At 45.2% G+C, this 24,057-nt stretch overlaps 1 long non-coding RNA gene across 1 annotated transcript in view; it reads right to left on the minus strand.

The window, feature by feature from the left end:
• Window positions 1–11,443: 11,443 nt before the first annotated feature.
• LOC111093294 overlaps window positions 11,444–24,057 on the minus strand; it is a 35,712-nt gene continuing 23,098 nt past the window's right edge. The window contains exons 4-6 of the long non-coding RNA XR_005381712.1: window positions 12,654–13,196; window positions 12,051–12,147; window positions 11,444–11,937 (exon numbers count right to left, since the gene is read on the minus strand). This is a non-coding gene — a long non-coding RNA (uncharacterized LOC111093294). The remainder of the gene's footprint in view (window positions 11,938–12,050; window positions 12,148–12,653; window positions 13,197–24,057) is intronic.

A 24,057-nucleotide genomic window follows, 5' to 3' on the forward strand; every position in this document is an offset into this window, starting at 1 on the left:
GTAGGCTCTAACCTCATACGACTGGTAAAGAGAAGACCATGTGAAGACATAGGGAGAAGGCAGCCATCTCCAATTGAAGGAAAGAAGAAGCATTAGAGGAATTCGACCCTGCTAACACCTTGATTGCAAATTTCTAGATGCCAGAATTAGGAGAACAGGGAATTCTGTTGTTTAAGCCACCCATTCTGTGGCTCTTTGTTATGGCAGCCCTAGCAAGCTAAGAGAGGTTGCTAATCAACCATCCCTGAGATGAGATTACCCTGGATTACCAGGCTTTAAAATCCCAAGGGCCTCCTAATGGAGTCACAGGGATAAATGAGAGTATTCCTGCCCTCAAGCTACTTAGTCTACCGGGAGAGATGTGAAGAAACCATGGTCAAATGTGAAAAGAGCTTTCCCAGAGATTCACAGGCACAGAAGGGTGTGGTGATTAAGAGCATGACTTCCAGTCTGAGCCACTTCAAATCCCGCTTCCACCCCTCTCTAGTCGCCTCTCATAACCTTGTACACATGGATGTGCCTCATGTCCTCCACTAAACTGGAGATAAGGAGAGAACAGACTTCAAAAAGCTCTTGTGAGAGGACACCTGGGTGGCTCAGTGGTTGAGCATCTGCCTTCAGCTCAGGTTGTGATCCCGGGGGGCTGGGATCCAGTCCTGCATCAGGCTCCCCACAAGGAGCCTGCTTCTCCCTCTGCCTATGTCTCTGTGTCTCTCATGAATAAATTAATAAAATATTTTTTAAAAATAAAGCTCTTGTGAGGAAAAACTGAGACAATGAGTGGAAGGGGCTTGAATAGCACTCAGCACATGGAAAGCTTGCTAGCTATTCGGTTCTCTGTCACTGGGCAGTGGAAGCGCAAAGAAAGAAGTGACCAAAAGGGGACTAAAGGGGTCTGGGATGGCTTCTCAGAGAAGAGATATAAGGTGAATCCCTTTCCAGAAAGGAAAGAGGGGATGGGCATTCCAAGTGGAAGGAGTGAATAGCCAAGCACCCTGAGGGTGATAGGGAACCAGTGAAAGTTTCTAAGCAAGAAAATGACAGGGAGAGATGCGTGCTTCCATTCAGAAGAGAATGAAGAGGGACGGTGAGTCTGAAGGCCGGGAGGTGAGTTGATGCTGTCAGTCACTCAGGGCGGAAATGAGAGTAGCCCGGAAGAGAGCAGAAGGAAGGCAAGGAGGGCAAGGAAGGCATGGCTTCACAGGTAAAATTGCTGACACACAGAGCGAAGGGGAGGGGAAGGGTGAGGACAGAAAGGAAAAGTTCATCTTTAGAACCCTCAGGGCTCCTTTCAGCCCTCCTTCCCCAAGGCTAACTGGACCTCCCTGAACAGCCTTGGACCTCTTGGCTGGTGCAGATGTGAAATTAAATCTCCCCTAAGAGAAGAGACTTCCAGAGCAAATGAGCAGATTCACAAAGTCTCTGGAAGCGAGTCCTGGAGCCAAGAGAGAAAACAAAACCTGCCCAATACAGGGAGAAGGTGATGGGAAGTTCTGGAAGCAAAGATAGCATCTCGAGGTGCCATGAAGATCCTACGTCTCTCTCTGGACACTTGCTCAGGTGGGTGAGCATTTGTCAGACACGAATGAAACTCAATCCTGGCCCACAGGAAGCAAGTAACTCATAAACTGTAAGAAAAAAAAAAAAGACAGATATCCCCCAGCCCGATCCCTTGACATTTGCCCTTAGCTCCTCAACACACAGGACTGCAGGACACAAATAATCAGGGTATCTGGAGGCAGGCTTTCTTCACCAGTGTTTCCTCCTAGCCTAAGTCATTCTACCGACTCTAAAACTTGAAGAGAATTTGTCTGACAGCTCCAAAGATCCATCACTCAGCCACATTATGCGTGACAGGGCGTTGTTGTTTGTTTTGTAAATCTGGGTAACAACAAAACCCCAAATATTAAACATGAAACCTTCAGATCTATATTCCCCCGTTGTCACTGTTGCTGCTGTTTGTCATTGCCAAATACACAAATCCCAAACATCTGAACATTGTTCCTCCAAATATAACTTCAGAATTCAAATGAGGTTTCTATCTAGAATTTTCTTTTGCTCTTGAGATGCCAAGTCTGAGAGTTCTGAGACCAGGAGAAATGAAGATACTGTGTTTTCTGCAAAGACTGTGGCTGGCCCACCACTGTAAAGAACCAGGACGTGGCTTTGAGTGACTACTTCTCTCTGGATGGCCTGCCTCCCCCACTCAGGACAGAGGGGACCCCACCCCCCATACCCGCCCAGGCAACCAACTGCTCCATTTCCTGCTACAAATCTCAGCAATTATTCTTTACAAAGAGGGGATGGAAACATTTAATCTCCCAGTCCCAAACTGAGCTCTGGTGAATGATCAGCCCACCCCGCTGTTGTTTGGGGGTAGTTTTGAACAAACGTCATCCTGGAACTCGGAGGACAAGGCTGCATTCCCCTAGAGCTGAGCTCAGCCAACTCAATGCTCAGTGATTTCTGCCCCCCACACACCCATGTTCTAAGGAGCCAGGTTCCCAGCCCACTGTGGCAAAGATTCTCATTGCTCTCTTGTTCCCACTTTCTGCTTTCTGTGTCCAGGGAATCACACATCTTTTCAATCTGCCAAAGGGCCTCATCACTCCCTTTCCCCAAAGAGGTTTTTCCATAGAGCCACCAGGTCAACTCTTAAACATGGGTTATAACAATAGAGCCAAGGGGGTTTGCCTTAGCCAGCTTGGGCTGCCATAACAAAATACCATGGAATGGGGGGGCTTAAATAACACACATTCATTTCTCACAGTTCTGGAGGCTGGGAAATCCAGGACAAAAGTGCCCGCAGAGTCACTTCTTGGTAAGGAGCTGCTTCCTGCCTTGCAGACAGCCACCTTCTTGGTGTGTGTTCATATAGAGGGAGGGAGCTGTATTCTCTATTCCTCTTCTTATAAAGGCACTAACACCAGCAATGGGGGCCCTACCCGATGACCTCATCTAAACATAATTACCTCCCAAAGGCCCCCACCTCCAAACACCACCACAAGCAGGGGTGGGGCTTCCATACGGGTTTTGGTAGAGACACAAGCATTCAATCCACAACAGGATCTGAAATTAAAAAAAAAAAGTCTGGTTGTCTCTTTCTCCTTAGGGAGGGAGCTCCTTCAAAGCTAAAAAGAGGTTTGTTTTCCTCCAGAGTTGACATGATTGATTTGCAGGGACATCCCTCGATGGGACAAATTTATAGTAATCATGCATATAACACAAGCTAAATTTTCAACAGGATGAGCTGCTGCACATATTGATAAGCTGCCTAGTGATATGGCTCGTGGGCCTCACTTTTCCCATTACCTATAACAGATGACTCTCTCCATTCATAGTAAAGAACCCTGTGAAGGGAGAAATACACACAAACTCTACTAATGGTTTCATAGAGGTTGAATCCCAGCATTGAACGGGATTTTGGTATCACTCTCTCCACCACACACTCAATGTTTTAATTCCCTCTAATGTTCCTGCCAGTGGTTACTCAGCTTATTGTAAATACCTCCGGTGCCAGAGAACTCACTGCTTTCTAGGTACAGTCTTGCTTACTTGCTTGTTTATTTGCTTGCCCGCTTCTGAAAACACACACATTCTTGGCAGGTTGTAAGTATAGTGTAGCAGACAAAGCCTGGGCTTTGGTGTTAAACAGACCTCAAAATCCCAGCTTTGCCATTTTCTGTCTGGTTTTAGAGAAATGTTGAACATTTTGAGCTTTAATGCTGTCATCTGCAAAGAGGGAAGGGCAATAATGCTTACTTCTTCGATTCTTCCATGAATATATTAGATAATAAAGTGCCCAGGACAGAGTAGGTGTCAGCTGGTGTCAGCTCCTCTCTCACTTCCTCATCACCTTCCTTTCTAGCCTTCCATTCATTTCCTGCAATACGGATTTAGACTAATACAGAAACACTAGAGCCAACATACCATTGATAAAAGCATCACAGAAAGCCGAAAAGGAGTCATTATGTTGAAAAGGGAGACCCTTGCCTGGTAAGCAGAATCATAAATCCATGATGATAATTAATGTCCTCATTTGATTATGAATTATTCAAGGGCATGGATCTGTCCATACTCCCCACAGAATCTGGCACAGGGCCTTCTGTCTGGTAGACACTCAATAAATGTCTCTAAGCTGAATTTTGTTGGATTTTTTTTTTGTAAAATTTTATTTCAGGAATTTATATAGATCAGTGCAAAATACAAATAATATTTAGGTATCTATTATTTGGAGGAATAGCTGCTCCTGGAGGCGATTACATTAATAACTAGGCATTCATTACTAATCAAACTTCTATAAAATTTAGCTATTTTCATTAAATGCATGATTGAATTACAATTATTTTTTTAGAAGACTGGAGTATTTGATAAGTTTATTCCCAGTTACCCCTATATTCCTAGTGCCTAGTACAGCACCTGGTACTGACACAAGAGACATAAGCATTCAATCCACAATAGGATCTGAAATAAAAAAAAGTCTGGTTGTCTCTTTCTACCTATCTCTTTCTACTTCTCTCTCTGGTTGTCTCATCTGTCTATCTACCCACTAAATATGACAATATTGTGAATATTGTGACTATTTCTACTTTGAGTATATTTGCTGAAAAACATAATGAAAATAGGATTTAGGATTATACCTAAAGGTCTAGCATATGCATTATTTACTTAAATATACACATTATAATTTAGGTTTTAATACTGTATTCTATCTGGTTCATTGATTTATTACAGAAGTCATGGTCAGAACATAAGTTACTCCGAAGTCATAAAGATAAATCACTCTCTGCGAATGAATCTGGTATAAATCAACAAATAATGAGCTTAACCACTGCAGAAATTACCCTTCCCAAGAGATCATTTGTAAATGTGTTGCTGTTACCAACTTAAGAATAATCTAAATACAATTAAGGTGATTAAAATGTGATTTTAGTGACTTAGAGAGAAAAAAGGTGAGATGAAGAGATGTGGTCAGCAATCAGTATTCTTGTGTAGCTCCCAACACTGTCCCATCTTCTTATATCTGTGCATACACCCTGCCCCCGTGAAACCAAACGTTCCAAGAACAAGCCCTTTCTTATTCATTATAAAAGCTCCCCAGCTCCTATCAGAGAGCCTGGCATACAGTGTGTATTAGGGTTTCTAGAAAAGCCTATATGTTCTCTTCTGGTCTGGTCCTCTCTAGACTCTAAACCACTTGGAAATAGCCCACTCAGTAATCAGTACACCAGCTTTCTTAATAAGAGAGCTGGAAAGCCAAAATAGTTCTTACTATTGCCCCCTATAGTGAGATCCTGGAGTTGGGAGAGTTTGACCTCTAGGAACGACCCTCATCACACAAAAGAGGCTGTAAGGCCAGGAGTATGAAGCCTATAGTTGTTGCTTGCAGGGAATCAAGGGCTCTTACAGTCAAAATTGTGGACAGTCTGGGATTTTACCCTATTTTGCAAGCTAACGATCTGGCCTATAACTATTTCATGGATACTGGCAAGAAGATATGAGACTCCTGGATCAGAGACAAAGGACTTTATTACAGCAGATGTAATAACCAGAAGTATCAGCATGATATTCATATCAGTGTCCCAGGCCCTCCCCCAGGTCCCACAGGAACAGTGAAGTTGGCCCCAGAAGGACTCTGTGAATGCAGAATTATGTTCCAGGAGAGGAAGTTGGAGTTAGGGTGATTCACCACTTTTATAGCAAGTGAAGGCAGGCCTATTCTTTGTCTTTTTTGTCCAGGGAAAGAAGTGACCTCCTTTCTCAAGGTTACTCACTGAAAATGCAACCCTGGGTAAGGTGGGTGAAGAGCAATCTGTCTCTTGCATTCACGGCATACACAGGAAGAACGTGTAGACATGGTCTGGGCCCATAGCAGATTGTCTCTCCCGACACCAGTCAAACAAGGTCCCCCTTTCCATAGAAGGTGAAGAGGAGGGTAAAGGGAGTAAAGAAGTGTTATTCCAATATTTCTCTCTCCTGAGAAACAGAGATGCAGCCCCTTCCAGGGGCACTTCCCAGCTTTTGCGTACTTGACGTATTGGGTTTAACAAGATCGATAGGCTTGTGGCTGCTCCTCTTTGGGGAGGAGAACGGCAGTTTATCAGATAGTACTGCTCCCATATTTACTAGGATATGTCCAAATCTACTATTGTTGCTTTGTATTAACTTTTGGGGACAAATTACGGGCAGTTCAGATTTTGTCCGCCATGTTGGTTAGTTTTTTGCCCACTGGGCTAGGCAAAAGTTACTGACCCAGTAACTGACCCAGTTACTTACTCAAACGCTAATCTAGGTGTTGCTGTGAAGGTATTTACAAATGTGGTTAACATCCACAATCAGTTGAGTTTAAGTGAAGGCAAATGCACCAGATAATGTGGGTGGGCCTCATCCAATCAGTTGAAAGACCTTAAGAACAAAACTGAAATTTCCCTGAGTCTCTCAGGACTGCAACATTATCCTTGCCAAGAGTTGCCAGCCTGCCAGCCTGCCCTACACGTTTCAGACCTGGAGCCCTCACAATTATGTGAGCAAATCCCTTGAAATATACCCTACGGGTTCTGTTACTCTGGAGATATCCAGACTGGTATCTCCACATCTCAGAAATAGGTCAGAAAAAGATAGTAATTAAATAAACCTGTACCTCCTTGCTCACCACACAATCATGCTGTTGCTTTTTCAGGGCCTCAAGTCTCTTGATACCTGGCAGTGCCCAGACCTCAACAGTCCATGATAAATTAGCATCTTTGCTGTACTGTCCATATTTTCTACACTAAAATATCAGAGCACATGGCCTGACAGATATAAGTGTACTTATAGGGAAAACTGGAGAGAATATTTGAAACAGAATCTGTTCCAAAAAATCTGGGACGTACAATTGATGTATTTATATATCATACAGGTCTACTTCACCAGGCCCTCGGTCCACATAAATGCTAAATACACCCTTCAGAGCCCAACTTCTGGATCCTGCAAGATTGAGGATCTCCAATTATTCAACAAATATCTACTGAGTACATACACAACAGTCCAGGCACCATCCTGGCGTTTCAGATAAAAGACAGAAGTTACAAATGCTCACTAATAGCTCACTGCTGGGACAGATGGGCAGGTAAGGAGACTATTTAAAACAAGAGCCCTGACAGAGCCAAATCCCAGGTACCCCCTCAAGGCTGTACCACCCCACCCCAGAAGCCCCCACAAGAGAGCTCCCTTCGGTGCCATTTCACCCATTTTAAGTTCAACAAAGGCTGTCTGTAATGTCCAAACTAAACTCACTTCTCTGCAGCCTACAGTCATCTCAGGGGCCCATATTCGGGGCTCTCAGTCACTTGAGGAGAAATGACCAAGCCAAGGCCCACCCTGGCAATAGCCATCCACTAAAAAGCCTAGCTTTTTGCCCTGCTCAGGCAACCCCAGGTCACCAAGGTCTGCTCCAGGCTGCTGGGTCCAGAGCCCCCTTCCTCACACTCGACTTTTGATAAAGACTAGATTAAGAAATATTAACTCCTAGGGACACCCGGGTGGCTCACCGGTTGAGCGTCTGCCTTTGACTTAGGGCCTGATCCAAGGGTCCATGATTGAGTCCCACATCGGGCTCCGGTAGAGAGCCTGCTTCTCCCTCTGCCTCTCTCTCTCTCTTTCTCTCTCTCTCTCTCTCTCTCTCTCAAAAAGTAAATAAATAAATAAATAAATAAAATCTTAAAAAAAAAAAAAAAAGAAGGAAGAAATATTAACTCCTACACCCACCCTCACCCCCACCCTAGACTGGCCTCGCCAATGGTCTTACAGCTCTGGAATGTAGGAAACTGCTTTCACAGAGCCTGGGGCAGTGCCTGGTCTAGTCTCACTGCTCCACACCCCATGTTGAAGGGAAGGGGGGGAAGAGGGGAAAAAAGGCTGAAAGACACATGACACATGAGAAAATCCAGTGACAAGGTTAAAAAAAAGGGCTAGCCAGCTGGGGAAGGAGTCCTAGATTTAAACACTGCCAGGCCTTCACCTTTAGTGTGCCTTGGGGCAAATGACTCAGCCCTTCTGACTTTTCCTCACCTGTGACTATGGGATCATAAGAGCGTCTACCTCACAGCAACAGAGGGAGATGTCTCTAGAGCTTCCAGCACAGTGTCCGGCAGACAATGAACCCTGCATTTCTGTGCACGTTACCATCACAGTTATTCCATCATCGCTTCTGACCTGCAATGACCCACCTAGACAATGAAGGATATCAAACCACATGACTCCCAACTCCCTTCAAGCCCAAAGTCCTATGACTTGGTAAGGCATAAATCAGCTTCTTTTTACATCAACTCCACATGTGACAACAGGTGAGGAGAGCAGAAGTGCTGGAGCACAACTCTGAATTCTGCGCCAGGCACCCAGGCCAGTACCAGCACCCACTTCATGGCCAGGCTCTTGCTAAACCCAGCGGGAAACCTGCCAGCCCAGGTTCCCCCCTCCCCAGTGTGACTTGTGTCTCACCTCTAGTTACAAAGCTAAGCTACTATTAAATCTTCCTGTTCAGCACACACTGCATTGCTATTGATTGGCACATTGTGTCTCAGACTAGCTTTAATGCATTATATATTCAGTCACGCACAGCTTGCTAAAACCAGCAGAGTCACATCTCAACTCCCCGCGGCCCTAGAATGTTTTCAGGACTGTAAATTTCTTAGAGAATTGAAGAAAATGTCCATTGAACAACTGGCAGCTTTCATTGGACAACTGACACTGAACAGCTAAGGAAAGGAACCTCAAAAAGCTCTGTCTGCGAAGAATATAAATTACTAATGATCAATTTCAATGACTCCCAGTGCATGAATCATTCCAATAATAAAACTGTTTGGGCAAAGACTGAAGAGTTGTGTCTCTTAATCTTACACTCCCAGAATTCTGTTATTAAATACGTCCAGGGCAACAATGGGTTATGGATTCATTTGAAGAATCACCTAATTCCTCAAAACTCTGAGGACTCCAGTGGAATTTGCAAGTGGAATTGGAAGATTTGTTGCTCACTAGAGCTACTCAGTAGAGCTGAGACATACGGGCAATTTTTATCTCATTAAGGAATCTTCCAATCCTTGAAAAGTGATAACTCATTAAGAATTATACTTGTCTGGGACAAACAGGAGAGCACTATGGTTTTTCTTCATATTCTACAGGATTCTCCTTCTCCAACAAAAGAAATCTTCCACTTTTTCTAATAAAAGTTGCTTCAGTTTTTCTCTCCTCTTCCCCAAAAAGAAAATCACAAGCTCAGCTAAAAATCAAATCGCAGCGTGTTTTACAAGTTAGTAGTCAACTGCCCCCATATTGGTTCTTGACTGTCAGTGCTGACTCCCGAGTAGATGGTGAGGTCCCTGGCAGCGGAAAACTCCAGCCGAGGCTTTCCCTGGCTTCTCCCACATGCATTGAATGGTAGCTCTCAACGAGGACAACTTTGCCCCCCAGAGGACATTTGGCAGTGTCTGGACACATTTTGATTGTCACAACTCGGCTGTGGTGGGTGCTACTAGCCTCAAATGAATAGAGAGAGAGACCAGGATGCTGCTAAACATCCAATGTACAGGGCAGCCCACAAAAGAAAGAGTTGTTTTCCCTGAATTAGTCAATGTTTTCCAGAGAAACAGGACCAATAAATATATAATTTATATTTATTATTTATACTATATATAATTTATATTTATCTATACTTTATTATTATATAATATTTATTATATTAACAAATATAATATTTATTATATTAACAACAAATCCTCCAATTCCTCTTTATATATATAAAGAGACTTACTATAAAGAATTGGTTTATCATAAAGGATTGATTCATTCTCTTACAGAGGGTGGCAAGTCCAAAATCTGCAGATCTGATGTCTCTGTTCAAGTCCAAAAGTCAGCAGGCTGCTATACAACTTGGAAAATCTAAATGATGTCCCAGTTCAAAGACCATAATGCAGGACAATTCTCTCTTACTCAGGGATAGGCATGATTTTTTTTGCTGGTCAGTCCTTCAACTGATTGGATGAGGCCCACCCATATTAGGGAGAGCAATCTGCTTTACCCAAAGTTCACCAATCTAAATGTTCATCTCATCCAAAAACATTCACAGTAACACCAAGAATAATGTGTGACTAGATATCTGGGCACCCCATGGCCCAGTCAGGCCCCATCACATAAAATTAACCATCACAATACCCAAAATGTCAGTAGTGTTACTGACTACAAAATAAATGCTCAAAAATGTTAACTGATGGAACAACTGGTTTGTGTTCACTTGAGACAAAGGAGAAGTCAAAGCGAGGTGAGTTAGTCACGGGGGCAAAGAAAAGACAGGCTAGCTAGAAACTTGGAAGTATGTGTAGAATTTGGGTGGACAGGAAGGAGAACAGAAGACATTCCAGAATGGGAGAAGCTGCCTCAGTGGGGCACATACAAGGGGTCTCAGAGGACAAGATCCCATCCATTGGTTAAAACTCTAAACACTTGAGACTATGAGACTCTTAGTAGAACAGAACCCAATATCAAACCTGAATGAATGATGTGGTTCTGTTTGGGAGTTTTTGCTTTACAATATCATAAATTTGCTTCCTTGTATCTTTTGAGGTGGGGGTTATGAGGGACGGTATCACTGGTATTTGTGGGTTCAGACTGGCTCTACCACTTAGTAGCTCATGACCTTGGGCAAGGAGCCAAATGTGTGACTATTAAATTAGTTCATAAATGTAAAGCAGGCAGCACAAGGTCAAACATATGGAAAATGCTCAATCATGTTGGCTGTTTCTGTGACCAACATCTTTTTAATGATGGCTCCTTATTCCAGCCTGTAAGATCCCACTGGATTCCCACTCTAACAAGCAGCATCAAATTGTCTGCTGGTGGCAAAACTAAGGTGCATGAGCAAGCCCCTTTCAGGACTTTCTCAACCTTTTCCCACAGGATACTCCTCTAGAGTGCTCAAAACTAAGTGACTTCAGTGGTGCTGTTTGAGTGACCACACATTTTCTCCTGTGGCCTCCTTATTAAGCCTGTAGTTTGGACAAGCAAGCACTAAAATCAGCATATGCAGGCTGCTGCTTTGAGGAGCCAGCTGAGTAATGATGCCCTCTAGAAAGGTGTGTGTGTGTGCGTGTGTGTGTGTGTGTGTGTGTGTGTGTGTGTGTGGTGGGAGGGGAGGGGAAGGAAGAAAAAGGGGATTGCACTAGGACAAGCTGGGGTTTCTGAGAACACAGCACCAGGCTGCAGTGGGGAGGAACCTTTACCTATCCCCAGTAATCAGTATCTCTACATGGAACTTGTGTCCAAAAAAAAAAATTGTGAGAGGAGGGGAAATTTCTCACCAAAGTCACCTCCCTCATTTTTAATGGCTCATCAAAGGGAAGGGAATCAGAGGAGAGCCGGCAAGCTGGTGAGGAGGCTGGAGGCTGTGCCAATGAAAAGGACTAGGGGAAGAGACACTAATGGGGACTATGGTGGCTGCCTTCGAACAGATGAGGAGCCAACAGTGTGGATGGGAATGAAATATGTTATGTGTAGGAGCCAGTTGCAAGGAGCAGGTTTCAGAACAACCATACTGAATCCCTTTCTACTACTTAGAATAGTCTAAAAATGCAATTCACTGTTAAGAGGCAGTGAGCTCCCCATCACTAGAGTTATACAAGCAGAGGCTGAATGATTATTTTGTGGGGATGTGGTAATGATTTCATACCTTAAAGTGATTTCTGATGATATAGTTCTCAAACGTAAAACTTACATTGCCTATTTGGTTGTGAGATCTAGATACTGCATGTTGTCCCTACCTTCCTCGAGCTTAACTCTATACCAGTGATTGAAAAGTGTCCATATTTCCAAGGCCAGCTCTTGTTGATTGTTGATTGTCCCTGGCTGTCTGGAACACTGCTAAGAAGGTTTCCAAGGCTATGCAATGTGATAGATTGGTAGTATCTGCTGAAAACCAAAAAAAAAAGGAGCAAAACAGCTCATTTTTTTACCACTGTTGTATATGCAGCAGCTGTAATATATAATATAGATAATATTTTTAAAATATTTAAAAAACTAACCTCCCTTCTCAATAAGCAAAAGTCTTCTCTTTCCACCGGCATGGTAGATAAGGCATGAGGTTTATTGCCTCAGGGAAGGGGCATAGGATGGAGCCACCTAGAACAAAGAGTCCATGGGTAAGAAAGAAGATATGACATAGAGCAATTTCCAACAGACAGAAAGGAAAGTAGAGCTCTACCTGGGAGGAAGTGGAGAGTTCTGGAAAAGAAGAACCTGGGAAGAAGTAGCTGCCTAAGATCCTCCCCTCCACTTCCCCCAACACCCCCCCTCCCACACACACACACACACACATATACCTCTAGGCCTTAGCTCAGGGCAGGGGATGGAGACAGATAGAAACTCTGAGGGGAAAAAGGAAAAGCTGAACCCAGAGCAAGATCCACTGCATTTCCATTTGGAATTCCAAGGGAGACCACCTCAGGTTGCACCTGTGCCACCATGGGGTGGCCACAGCAGGTACAGGTGACAGTGTGGGATGTTCAGGAAGAGAGAGGACCTGATGCCCCTGAATGTCTCTGCTTACATGTGGAGGTGCCTGGAAGTTCCCACCCACACATGGCAAGGGACAGAGAAAGCTGCAGGGCTGAGAGCAAGGGACCCACCTTGGGTGGCCCTCCAATGGCCAAGTGACCAGATGGAGGACATGGCTGACGTTCAGTGAGGTCTGACACGGGGTTGAGTCAATGAGGGAGGACAGCCAAGCCCTGAAGGTACCAAGACAGCAAAGCCCCAGGTACACCACCGTGATGTGTCAGTAGCTGACATGCCCAGGAGCAGATGCCAGGCCAGGAAGGGTCCAGACGGAGGTCAGAGGAAGCTGGTAGAGAAACACAGGGCTAAGCCCAAGAACCTCTCTCTCCAGGACGTGAGGATGGAGAAACCTCCCTTGCTCCAAGACAGGGGGGAAGGCAGGGGGCACCCTCTGAAAGCTCTGACAGCGGCCCTGCACTTTAAATTGGCTGCTTTTCCGAAGGCCCTTTAAACCCAGAAAAGACTGGGTCGTGGTGTCAGGCACGGCTCAGACAGAAGCACTTTCTCCAGGCGTGATCGGGACCGTTTCAGCGTCAGCTCCCTCGCAAGCGCACACCATCCACGCATGCACGGTCAACCACCAGCGCCTGAGAGGGGTCGCTAAGGCCAAAGGTCTGTAACAGAAGGAAAGAAATGAAAGGATGAGGCGTGCAGGAGCCATGATAGTGTGAGAGGAGGGAAAGAGAAGGAGAAATCCATCCGAAGGGTAACAACCACTAGCACTACTGAGTATTGCTCATGGAACAGACACTCTGCACCCCCACTGCTCCGAGCATCACCCCGAGACCAGCAGTGCAGGCATCGCCCAGAGCTTGTTAGAAATTTAGAATAGGGCAGCCCGGGTGGCTCAGCGGTTTAGCGCTGCCTTCAGCCCAGGGTGTGATCCTGGAGACCTGGGATCGAGTCCCACATCAGTTTCCCTGCGTGGAGCCTGCTTCTCCCTCTGCTTGCGTCTCTGCCTCTCTCTGTGTCTCTATGAATAAATAAAATCTTAAAAAAAAAAAAGAAATCTATAATAGCAGGCCACATCCTAGACCTACTGCATCTTTTTTTTCTTTTTCCAGCTTTATTGAGATATAAATGACATGCATCACAGTATAAATTTAAGGTGTACAATGTGAAGACTATATATGTGTGTGTGTGTGTGTATTATTTACTACATGTGTGGTCTATGTGTGTATCACAGTAAGGTTAGTTAACATCCTTCACCTCCCATAATTACCATTTTGTTGCTGTTGTTATGATGAGAACATTTAAGATTTGCTCTCCTAGCGACTTTCAAGTATTACATATACAGTATTGTTAACTGCAGTCACCAAGGTGCACATTAGCTCCCCAAACTTGTTCCTCTTATAACTGGAAGCTTCTACCACTTGCCTAATAGCTCTCCATCTCCCCTGCCCCCCAACTCCTGGCAACCAGCTTTTACTTTCTGCTTCTGTGAGCTCAGCTTTTTTAGATTCCATGTTTAAGTGAGATCCTGCAGTATTTGTCTTTCTCTGTTTCTACTGATCTTCATATGACCCCAGGCGATGTGTGAGCACATTCCAGTTTGAGACCCATTATGTTACATGATTTAACACAATCAATTCAACATGACAATTCCATGACTTAAAGAATCTTCTCCACCCCCCGCCCCGCCATTTTGCAAATGAGCAGACTGAGACCCAGCTGAGTTCACATATCCAGTAAGTGGTAGAACCAAGATACCAAGGCAAGCAATCTGACCCTAGAGCCCACCCTCTTCACTATACCAAAAGCTTAGGTGACTCCACTGGTTGGTTTCTGGTCAACCGTGTGTTTGCAATTGTGTTGATGCATGCCTAGAACATTTGGAAAGATCTGTGGACATACGGCACGGACAAGATTTCCTTTTCCAACATGTTTTCCAAAGTAAAACACCAGATATTCACGATTCAATCATGTCTAGGATTTGGAGTGATCAAGAGCCCCCAGTATTTCAAGCTTTTGGGCAACTCATAACTATCATGTCTAAATTGTTCTGCTTGTTCTAAATTTGCCCTACGTGTGTACCTTTCAAGAACAGTTCTTTTAGCTGATAAACCCCCATTTTCAAATGCAAATGTGTTTTGGAATGTAACCGTTCAATCACTTCTCCCTCAAAATCATACTACAGCTGAATTACTCCAAAGGAATCCGTAGTGAAGCACGGAACATTTTCAAGCATAATCCTGTGGCGCTTTTCATCTAAAAAGGTGACTAACAGCTTGCATAAGCTTATAACCAGACTTAAAGCTTAAAATCCCTGTGGAGTTTGCAAAGGGCATCGAGACAGCAAGCCAAACCCGAGAAACACAAATGTCTTTGCATGCTGACTTATCCACCAGTCAGTCACGAAACCAGTCTGAATTAAAATTGCTGTTACTCATTTCAGTTCCACAACCTCTATTTTCCTGACAGTGAGTTGAAAAGGCACTCCCTCCTCTCTGTTAAGAAAAATAAGAAACAGCTCCTACCTAACAAATGTTAATTAGGTCACGCAATGTGGTGAAAAGCGATTTGAAGTGAGAGGAAGCCCACGCACCACTACCTGACATCAAGGGGGTAATTGCAAACATCTGTTTGAAGGAATGAATGACTCTAGCCTCAGGTCCGGAACCCACCAGCTCTTTGACCTTAGGGAGCTCACTGTGCTTTCCCGGCTCATTTTTCTTGGCCTCAATGATTTCCTGAGATTCCTTCTAGCTAGCTCCACAGCCTCAGATTTTAAATCAGACCTTAATTATGTGCTAAGTAAAGTATAATATATTTCATTTGAAGGATGGCATACTGACAAAGATGGTTAAGAAGATGACAAGGCAGCATGGAAAGTACTCATTACATAACATGGAATACAAAATGTTGTTTATACTTTCTAAAGCTATGTAAGATTCTGGGCGCATTTGGACAGAAGCTAGAAGAAGAGGGAACAAAGAAAACAGAGTGAGATCATGGGTGGGTGAAGTTTCCTTGTAGTTTGAGTTCCATTAACTTGTGTTTAAAAAAATCACATTTTCAGGGAAGCATCTCTTGATGTTCTATGGAAGAACTGTTGGCCTGGTATTCGGCTCTCAGATTTTCTCAGCTTCCGAGTTGATGGTAGCCAGGCTGAGCTCCCTGCTGTTTATGGACTGTGTCAGGAGGGCTCGATGTTGTTCCCAAAGTGGTCATATGCCTGTGCCCAGGAGCTAGGCCTCCATCCTCTCAGCCTAAACCTACAGTCACAGACTCTACGCTTGCATTTCCCTCCACTGCTGGCAGGGGGGGGAACAGGTATGGAACATAAAGGTACAATCAGAGGACCTCGGGTGGAAAAGGAGCTCCAAGTTTGCTCTGTCCTTCCTCTGAGGGGGTCCACTTGGAGTGTCTGCCCGGTTCATGAAGAAGCCTTTCACAGCCTGCCCTTTTTCCACAACCAAGGGCCCCAGCAGCCATGTTGGACAATATGTCCCTGCTCCCTCCCATGGCAACATTTGATGAGAGCAGCCAGCACCTGAGATGGCCAAGCAGAGCCTCTTTGCCAGAAATTTGAGGTTGGAACTAAGAAAGAGTCAGTCTCTATAGATGGTTAAATCTAAAACACGTACACATGGGTGCTAATGGGATAGACATTTCTGATCACCCATGTAGACTGTAAAAGCAGAGAAAGCTCATATGGGGAGTGGGATGCCTTTGTGCTCCCTGTGCCAGCCCCTCCCTAAGGGATACTGCAGCCTGCCCTTGGTTCTGTGCAACAGCCTGAACCCTTATATCAAGCCCCCTTTCAGCTTAGGCTAAGGCAAGCTGGCTTCTGTTCCTTGCCATCAAAACTGTCCTAATACGGGGCGCCGTGGGCGGCTCAGTGGGTTAAGCATTGACTTTTGGTTTCAGCTCAGGTCATGATCTCAGGGTCCTGGGGTGGAGCTCTAAGTCAGGCTCTGTGCTCATGGGGGAGTCCCCTGGAAGATTCTCTCCTTCTGCCCCTCCCCCTACTCATACACAGGCCCATACTCTCTCTCTCTCTCAAATAAATAAATCTTTAAAAAAAAAAATCCTAATACAGTTTAACTATGGGAGCCTCCCAGATGCCATACAAGTACGTGAGATTCCTTCTAACTCCAGAGTGATCTGGCCCTGCCGAGAGCCCCATCACCCACCTGCGTCCCAGCCACACTGGGCCTCTGCTGGTGGTGCCACACACTGGGTCTCGCTGGGGCTTCATTGCTACTCTGCCTGAAATGTTCATAGCCTGCTGAGCTCCTTCTCCCCAGCCCAAAGGCAGAGGCAGGTAAAAAGCCTGGCTGCAGAGCCCGCTTCCTTCCTCCCTTTATTTCAGCCTTGCATGTGATTAAAGCACTCAGAGTGCCGCCTGGGCTGCTGGGAACCGCTCCTCCTAATCCTGCCCTGCCAGAGGAGACTTTGAGCTTTCAGAGAGCAGGCCCTTGCGGGGAAGCTGGGGGAGACTCGTTGCTGCAGCCTGCGATGCTGCTGCCCTCATTTGGTTTTGCTGCATTCTTTATTTATAAGGATCCTGGCCATCCAGGTTAAAGGCTGGCAGTACCCAGCATCCCCGCACTTAATGAGGAGCCAACAGCGTGGTGGAAAAAAGTCAGTCTGGGCTGCTTCTCGAGTTACAGGCACAAGTGAAAGAAGAGAGCTTCTCCAACACACCTGGGAGAGGGACACCCTGCCTCCTAAAAGATTTTCCCGGAGAGCAGCGAATGTGCCCACTTTAATCCTACCTATTTGAAAGGAACGCCAAATAATGACTTAACATTATGTAGTGCATAACGCAGCGCCTCCCAAAGTCATCTAACCGAGGTAGTGTTATCATCCCTGGTTAACAAATCAGGAAACTGGTTAAGCAACCCACTGAGGTTACACAGGGACGAAGTGGGCCTCTGGGCACAAAGCTAATGGCCTGGCTCCAGCGACTGTCCTCTAAGCCAGTGGTTGTCAGGATGTGTTCCAGGAACCAGGAGCATCGGCATCACTTAGGAAGAACCGGTTCGAAGTTCTTGGGCCCCCACCCAGACCTACTAAATCACATGCTTTGGTGTCAGGGTCTGGCAATCTGGGTGTTAACAAGCCCTCCAGGGGATTCTGGTGCATGTGCTAGACCCTCACTATTCAGTGGGGTCTGGGTTCAGCTGCATCAGTATCACCTGGGAGTGATTAGAAATGCAGACCCTCAGGCACTGCCCCAGGGAGTCAGAATCTGCATTTTAACTTCTTCTGGTGATTTGTTTGCACATTAGAGTTTAATAATTAAAAAGCACTGCTCTTCACTATGAGACACAAACAGCTGGCCCTTAATATAGTGCCAGAGTGGGCGCCTAGGTGGCTCAGTCAGTTAAGCATCGGTTCAGGGTCCTGGGATAGAGTTCCACATGGGGCTCCCTGCTCAGTGGGAGTCTGCTTCTCCCTCTGCCTCTGCCTCTGCCCCCTGCTCTTGTTCTCTCTCTCTTTCTCTCAAATACATAAAGTAAGCTCAAAAAAGAAATATGTGTAGATATATAACTAATAAAAATAACCAAGAACTACTCAGTTAAGAAATAGCATATATATATGACTATATATATATATATATATATATATATATATATTCAGAACTCTCAGTCCTAGGGCACATGCTGCTTGGCCTAAATAAACAAAGTGTGGTTCCACTTTTCTTATCAGTGATTGATTTAATACTAGACCTGTAAGCATAATTCTAACCAATGAGTCAGGAGAAATGAGCATAAATATTTCCTTGGTAGTAAAAAGAAACACAAGGGCCACCTCAAACTCATTAAGATGGGTACTATTGACAAGAAGAAAGGAAGGAAGGAAAGAATACAATAAGTATTGGCAAAGAGGTGGAGAAATTAGAACACATTGTAGGGATCCCTGGGTGGCACAGTGGTTTGGCGCCTGCCTTTGGCCCAGGGCGCGATCCTGGAGACCCGGGATCAAATCCCACATCGGGCTCCCAGTGCATGGAGCCTGCTTCTCCCTCTGCCTCTCTCTCTGTGACTATCATAAATAAATAAAAAAAATTTTTTAAAAAAGAACACATTGCATTGTGGGAATGCAAAATGGCACTCTGGAAAACAGTTTGGCAGTTCCTCAGAAAATTATAAGTAGAATTACCATATGATCCAGTAATTCCACTTCTGAATGTAGAGACAAAAGAATTGAAAGAAGATCTCAAACAGATATGTGTGCACCCATTTCGTAGTAGCATTATTTACAATGGCCAAAAGGTGGAAGCAGCCCAAGTGTCTATCAGTGGATGAATAGATAAACAAAATATAGTATATGTATAGAATGGAATATTATCCAACCTTAAAAAGGAAGGAGGTTCTAACACATGATAAAATATGGATGAAACTTTAGGACATTATGGTAAGTGAAAGAAGCCAGTCACAAAAGAACAAATACCATATGATTCTACTTACATGAGATTCCTACAGGAATCCAGTTCATAGAGACAACAAGTAGGCCTGCTGCCAGAGGCTAGCTAGGGTGAAGGGGGAATTTGGAGTTGTCAGTTAATGGACATAGACTTTCAGTTTTGCAAGATGAAAATAGTTCAGGAGATCTGTTGCACAACAGTGTGAATATACTTCCCACTACCAAACCGTATACTAAAAAAATGGTTAAGATGACAAATTTTACGTGATGGATGTTTTACCAAAATTAAAAATAATTTTTTAAAAAAGAGGCCCCAAAGAAGAGAACATCTCCTTTTCTGCTTCTGGATATTATCTTGTCTTCATGTAGTAACTGGAAGAGCTGCCAAAATTTTGGGGCCCTCTGGAGAGAGAGGAAAAAAAAGTTGAGAAAAATACAACTCTTTAGTGATGCCTTTAAGTCATTGCATTAACAAGCCCTGGATCAGCCTTATCTCCAGGATTCTTATAACGTAAAATATTTTTAATTACTTAAGCTACTTTGAGTTTTCTGTTATTTACAGCCAAAAACATCTTTACAGATACAGGGCTCTAAGTGCCCAACAAGAGGCAAGCAGCCAATATGGCTCATGAAGATGAGAGGCCTGGCTTTGAAGCTTTCAATTTTGCTGCCACAGCAGTGAAATTGTCTGGCGGTGATTATATAGAGAAAGTCTCCATGCCCTACTTGCTCATAATTTTTTTTTTTTTTTTTACTTTCCAGATATCGCTGTGCAATATATGCTTTTATAAGTAATCACTAAATTATGCTAACTTCTTGGATGGCTATCATATCATGAAATACAATGCAGCCATTAAAATGATGTTGAAGAGGTTTACTTATTAGCATGAAAAGCATCTTACCTGTGCATTAAGTGGAGGTAAATGCAAATTACAGAATGGTATGATTCCATTTCTTATGTATTAGCTCCAAATAGTTATAGATGACAGATAGATGAATGGATAGAAATATAAAATATATGTGCAGAGGGAACAAGAAAGCAAACAAAATATTTATACTGATTATATCTTGGAGCTGGGGATTATAGCTATGTTTTATTTTATTCTTTTTCTTATATATTTTTCTGAATTTTCCTCGGTGAACCTACCTAATCTCAGCTAATGAAAATATAGGTCTTTTTAAAACCTTATGCAATAGTTTAATTCACTTTGCTCACTCGAATCTTTTTTGTTTGTTTGTTTGTTTATTAAGATTTTATTGGTGACAATAGAGCTTAAAACAAATCGACCCAAAATCAAAAGTTACATTAAGCTGGTGCAGATGCTCCATTTGGAAAACAGAATAACTACTGCTATGAAGGTGGAGAACAAAGCGAACAGCACAAAGCAGAGGCAAAGCGTTCCAAGGAACAGAACAGGGCAGGCGGGTGGGCACAGGGTGTGGCCCACGGGGTGTGGCGCACAAGGGCTCATAGCGGAAACCTATCCAAACTCTATGCCTCTATGTGGCCTATCAAAAGAAGGAATTGCCCTACAGCAATGGTAATAAATAAGAAGCCTTGCCAGAAGGAAGGTGACCTGTATGTCCCCATCTCCCAAGCACAAGCTGGAATCTGGAGGCTTTAATAAGGGCGTCAGCCTCACAGGGACGGGGACGCTGGGGAAGGGGGTCAAAATCATACATACATGATTTTTCCCAAAGACCTGAGGATTTAATTCCTTATGTGTCGAACTTTTTAACCATTTAGAGAAGACCTTTCCATAACGTATGACATAGGTCTCTGACCCTCCAATGTAGGACATAGGTCTCCGCCCCTAAAATGTGTCTAGTAATCACAATTAATGATGCTGACGTTGTGGGTTTGTTGCATTATATCCATCATTACACTGTAGTGTTCTCTGTTAATATTCAAGGCTGTGGCACACTTTGCCCCTCACTAAACGCCCCCAGTTTGCTGTGTTTTTAGTTCTTGGATCTGCTTTAAATAGTTTCAGTACCGTCAGGCATTCCTCATTATTTCTCCTAGTGTCTGGCTGTTACACACCCTCTCCTCGCCTCTACTCCACAGCCTCCAATACACTGAATCTTTCGAAATCCAAAGAGCTCCACGGTTATCACTGAGTGTAAAGTAGGAGTAAATATCTTCTGAGCAAAACTCCAAAAAAGCTGTCTTGTGAGAGAGGCCCAAGAGCTTTGGTGGGAGGAAGCTTATGCCATTTGGCTGTACACAGCCTTTGTTGGCTCCCCTCCTGGCTCCTACATGTTTTCTAAATTGGCAAAGACGCTGGAGACCATAGTTCTGCATAAATGAAGTGAGAGTGCTTCTAATAACTAAGAACTACTCGATTAAGGAATAGCATGACTCCAAGTCTCTGGACGTGTCTCCTAAAGAAGAAGGGTGCAGATGGCAGGAACAGAGCCAACCGGGGTCCCTTCTACCTCCATCAAAGTGAGGTTATTTAGGTTCACCACCTGGTTATTAGATTCGCCAGATGGCAAGCCTGAGTAACTGCTCGGAAAGAGGGTAACCAGCCAATCCATTACCCTAGCACAGCCGATACCGTTAATTTAACATGTGATGCACATACTAGTACATAATATGGGTAATGAGGCATCACAGAGCCATCATAAAGGCAGCCATCTGGGCTCATGTGGGACAGCCCTGTGCACAGTGGCCCTGGGAAAAACCCGACTGAGTTTGGCACAGCAGGGGCCAGGAGGAGGTGGGGGTGGGGGAGGCAGGAAGTGGGGTGCGAGCCCACGTGTCCGCTGTCCACAGTGTTCAAATCTTCTGCTTCCATCCATAAGACATTGCTGACTCCTGCCCGGTTCTGAGAGTCACCCAGGTCTCAGCTTTTCTGTGTCGTTGTTTTCCACTTTGATGAAAAAGTATGATATTTTTACACCAATGCAGGGGAAATGGAACTGTGACTCGAGGTGGCTCTGAATGCTTTGACAGTTCTAGTCCAGCTCTGACAGTTAGTGGAATGGCTTTCCTTTAGGAAAAGCTGTGTGTGTCTTGGGGGAGCTGGTGGAGGGGGGTTTGGGGGGAGAGTTCACGCCCTCTGGCTCTCCTCTAGAACAGGCTTGTGGAGGAGAAGCTCCAGCTGGTCCCACTGGGACTGCCACAGAGGATCTGGGAGCCACTGGGAGAAAGGCCCAGGAAGAAAAGCGGGGGAAGCAGGCTGTGCCCCCCAGCCAGGCACTGGACGCCGCCTGGGGGCAGCGGCGCTCCTGGTCCAGGTTCATATCCCTTGGGGCTCCCCACAGTACGGGGGGGGGGGGCACTGCCCACATCAAGCCTGGGTTCCTGGCGGTGGGCATCTGCGCTTACTCAGCAGGTGCTTCGTGGCTGCCGGGCGCCGGGGCACCCCAGCTAAAGGGCTCCCAGGATGGCTCTGTCTGGCTTAGTACAACTAATTCCATATGAATCTGTAGTTACCTCAAAAGGAAAAGTGTAATTACAAACTAAATTAGAGGGATCCCTGGGTGGCTCAGCGGTTTAGCACCGACTTGGGCCCAGGGCCTGATCCTGGAGTCCTGGGATCGAGTCCCACATCAGGCTTCCTGCATGGAGTCTGCTTCTCCCTCTGCCTGTGTCTCTGCCTCTCTCTCTCTCTCTCTCTCTGTATCTCCCATAAATAAATAAATTAAAAAAAAACTAAATTAGAAAACCTTGACTCTGTCTGAAAGGGAGCAGCTGGGCAGAAACAAGTGAAGAGATCCAGGATTGTGGTGAGCAAGGGACGGGGGACAAGCACTGCACTGAGGGTCCTGTGAGGAGAGGGAGGGGGAGGAGGAAGGGGATCAGCAGAGGTGCCCAGCAGCGGGGGGCCAGGGGCCCCTTTCCTGGCTGGGCCCCGCAGGCAGACCCTGGGTGGCCACCCAGTAGGCACCTTCTAGGTTTCTTCCCAGTTCTAGGAATGCATGAGATGCTGACCTATTTTAAAACCAATTTTCCTCCCTGGCTCATGTTTTGTTCCCACTGACCTGTGACTGTAAATAAAGCCGTGTGTGTCTTTAATCCGGCTCTTCACAGAAGCTGGGGACTTTCCACCACTGAACTTCTGAGCTGTCAGTTGGGGCGGGCACTGCTCTCGTGACCCACTCCAAGTGCCCGTCACCAGCCCTGCTGCAGTCTGAAGACTGTCCTGCCCCACACGCGGCCCCTGCTGCCGTCACTGCCACTGCCACTGCCCCAGGGGAATGGAAAGTCCTCACCCGCGCCTTGTATCAAACATACATTATTCTTTGGGGAATATAAAAATTAGTGAAAGGGAATAAAGGGAAAGGAAAAAAAATGAGTGAAAATATCAGTGAGGGTGACAAAGCATGAGACACCTTCCTCTGAGAAATGAACAAGGGGTGGTGGAAAGGGAGGTGGGCGGGGAGTTGGGGTGACTGGGTGATGGGCACTGAGTGGGGCACTTGGAATGAGCACTGGGTGTTACACTAAATGTTGGAAAATTGAATTCCAATAAAAAAAAATACAGGAAGAAACTGAAATGCCAAGGGGACTTCAATGTCCATGACGGTTTTACAGTATTGTCTAGACGACTGTCGTGTTCATTTCAGATCCCTGAAAATGCACAATAAGCCGGCGAGGCCGCCAGTGCAGGTATCTCACAGAAAGAGTAAAAGGAGAGACAGAGCAGGCCTCACACCCCCAGCCTCCGACCCCAGCGCACGTTCTTTATCCTCAACCCCACTGCTCTCAGCCTAGGGTCTTGCTTTCTCAGTTCTTCTTTGCCTTCTCTGATCTCGGTTTCCCTCTCTCATAGTTGACCCCCATGCACCCTCACCCTTTCATCAGCGCTAACTTCGCTATTTCAAGGTTGGCTCGGCCTGGCCTCTCTGTGACTGGCTAAGTCGCCCAGACTGCAGTGTCTCCAGCCTCACTAGCTGATGCGTTCCTAGCCCCTAAGCCCTTGATCTTCTCCTGTCTTCCTCCAGGATAATTCCTTTGGGGGAGCAATCTGAAACAAGCCTTCCTTGGATGCCAGTCTGTGGGCTCTCGGTGGGGTTTCTGCATGTTTCACAGCCACCACGGTATGGAGCACAGCAAGACCAAAACCCAGGATCCCTGAGCCTAGAGAATCG

This window comes from Canis lupus, chromosome 30 (assembly GCF_011100685.1).
Source record: "Canis lupus familiaris isolate Mischka breed German Shepherd chromosome 30, alternate assembly UU_Cfam_GSD_1.0, whole genome shotgun sequence".
Lineage (NCBI taxonomy): Eukaryota > Metazoa > Chordata > Mammalia > Carnivora > Canidae > Canis > Canis lupus.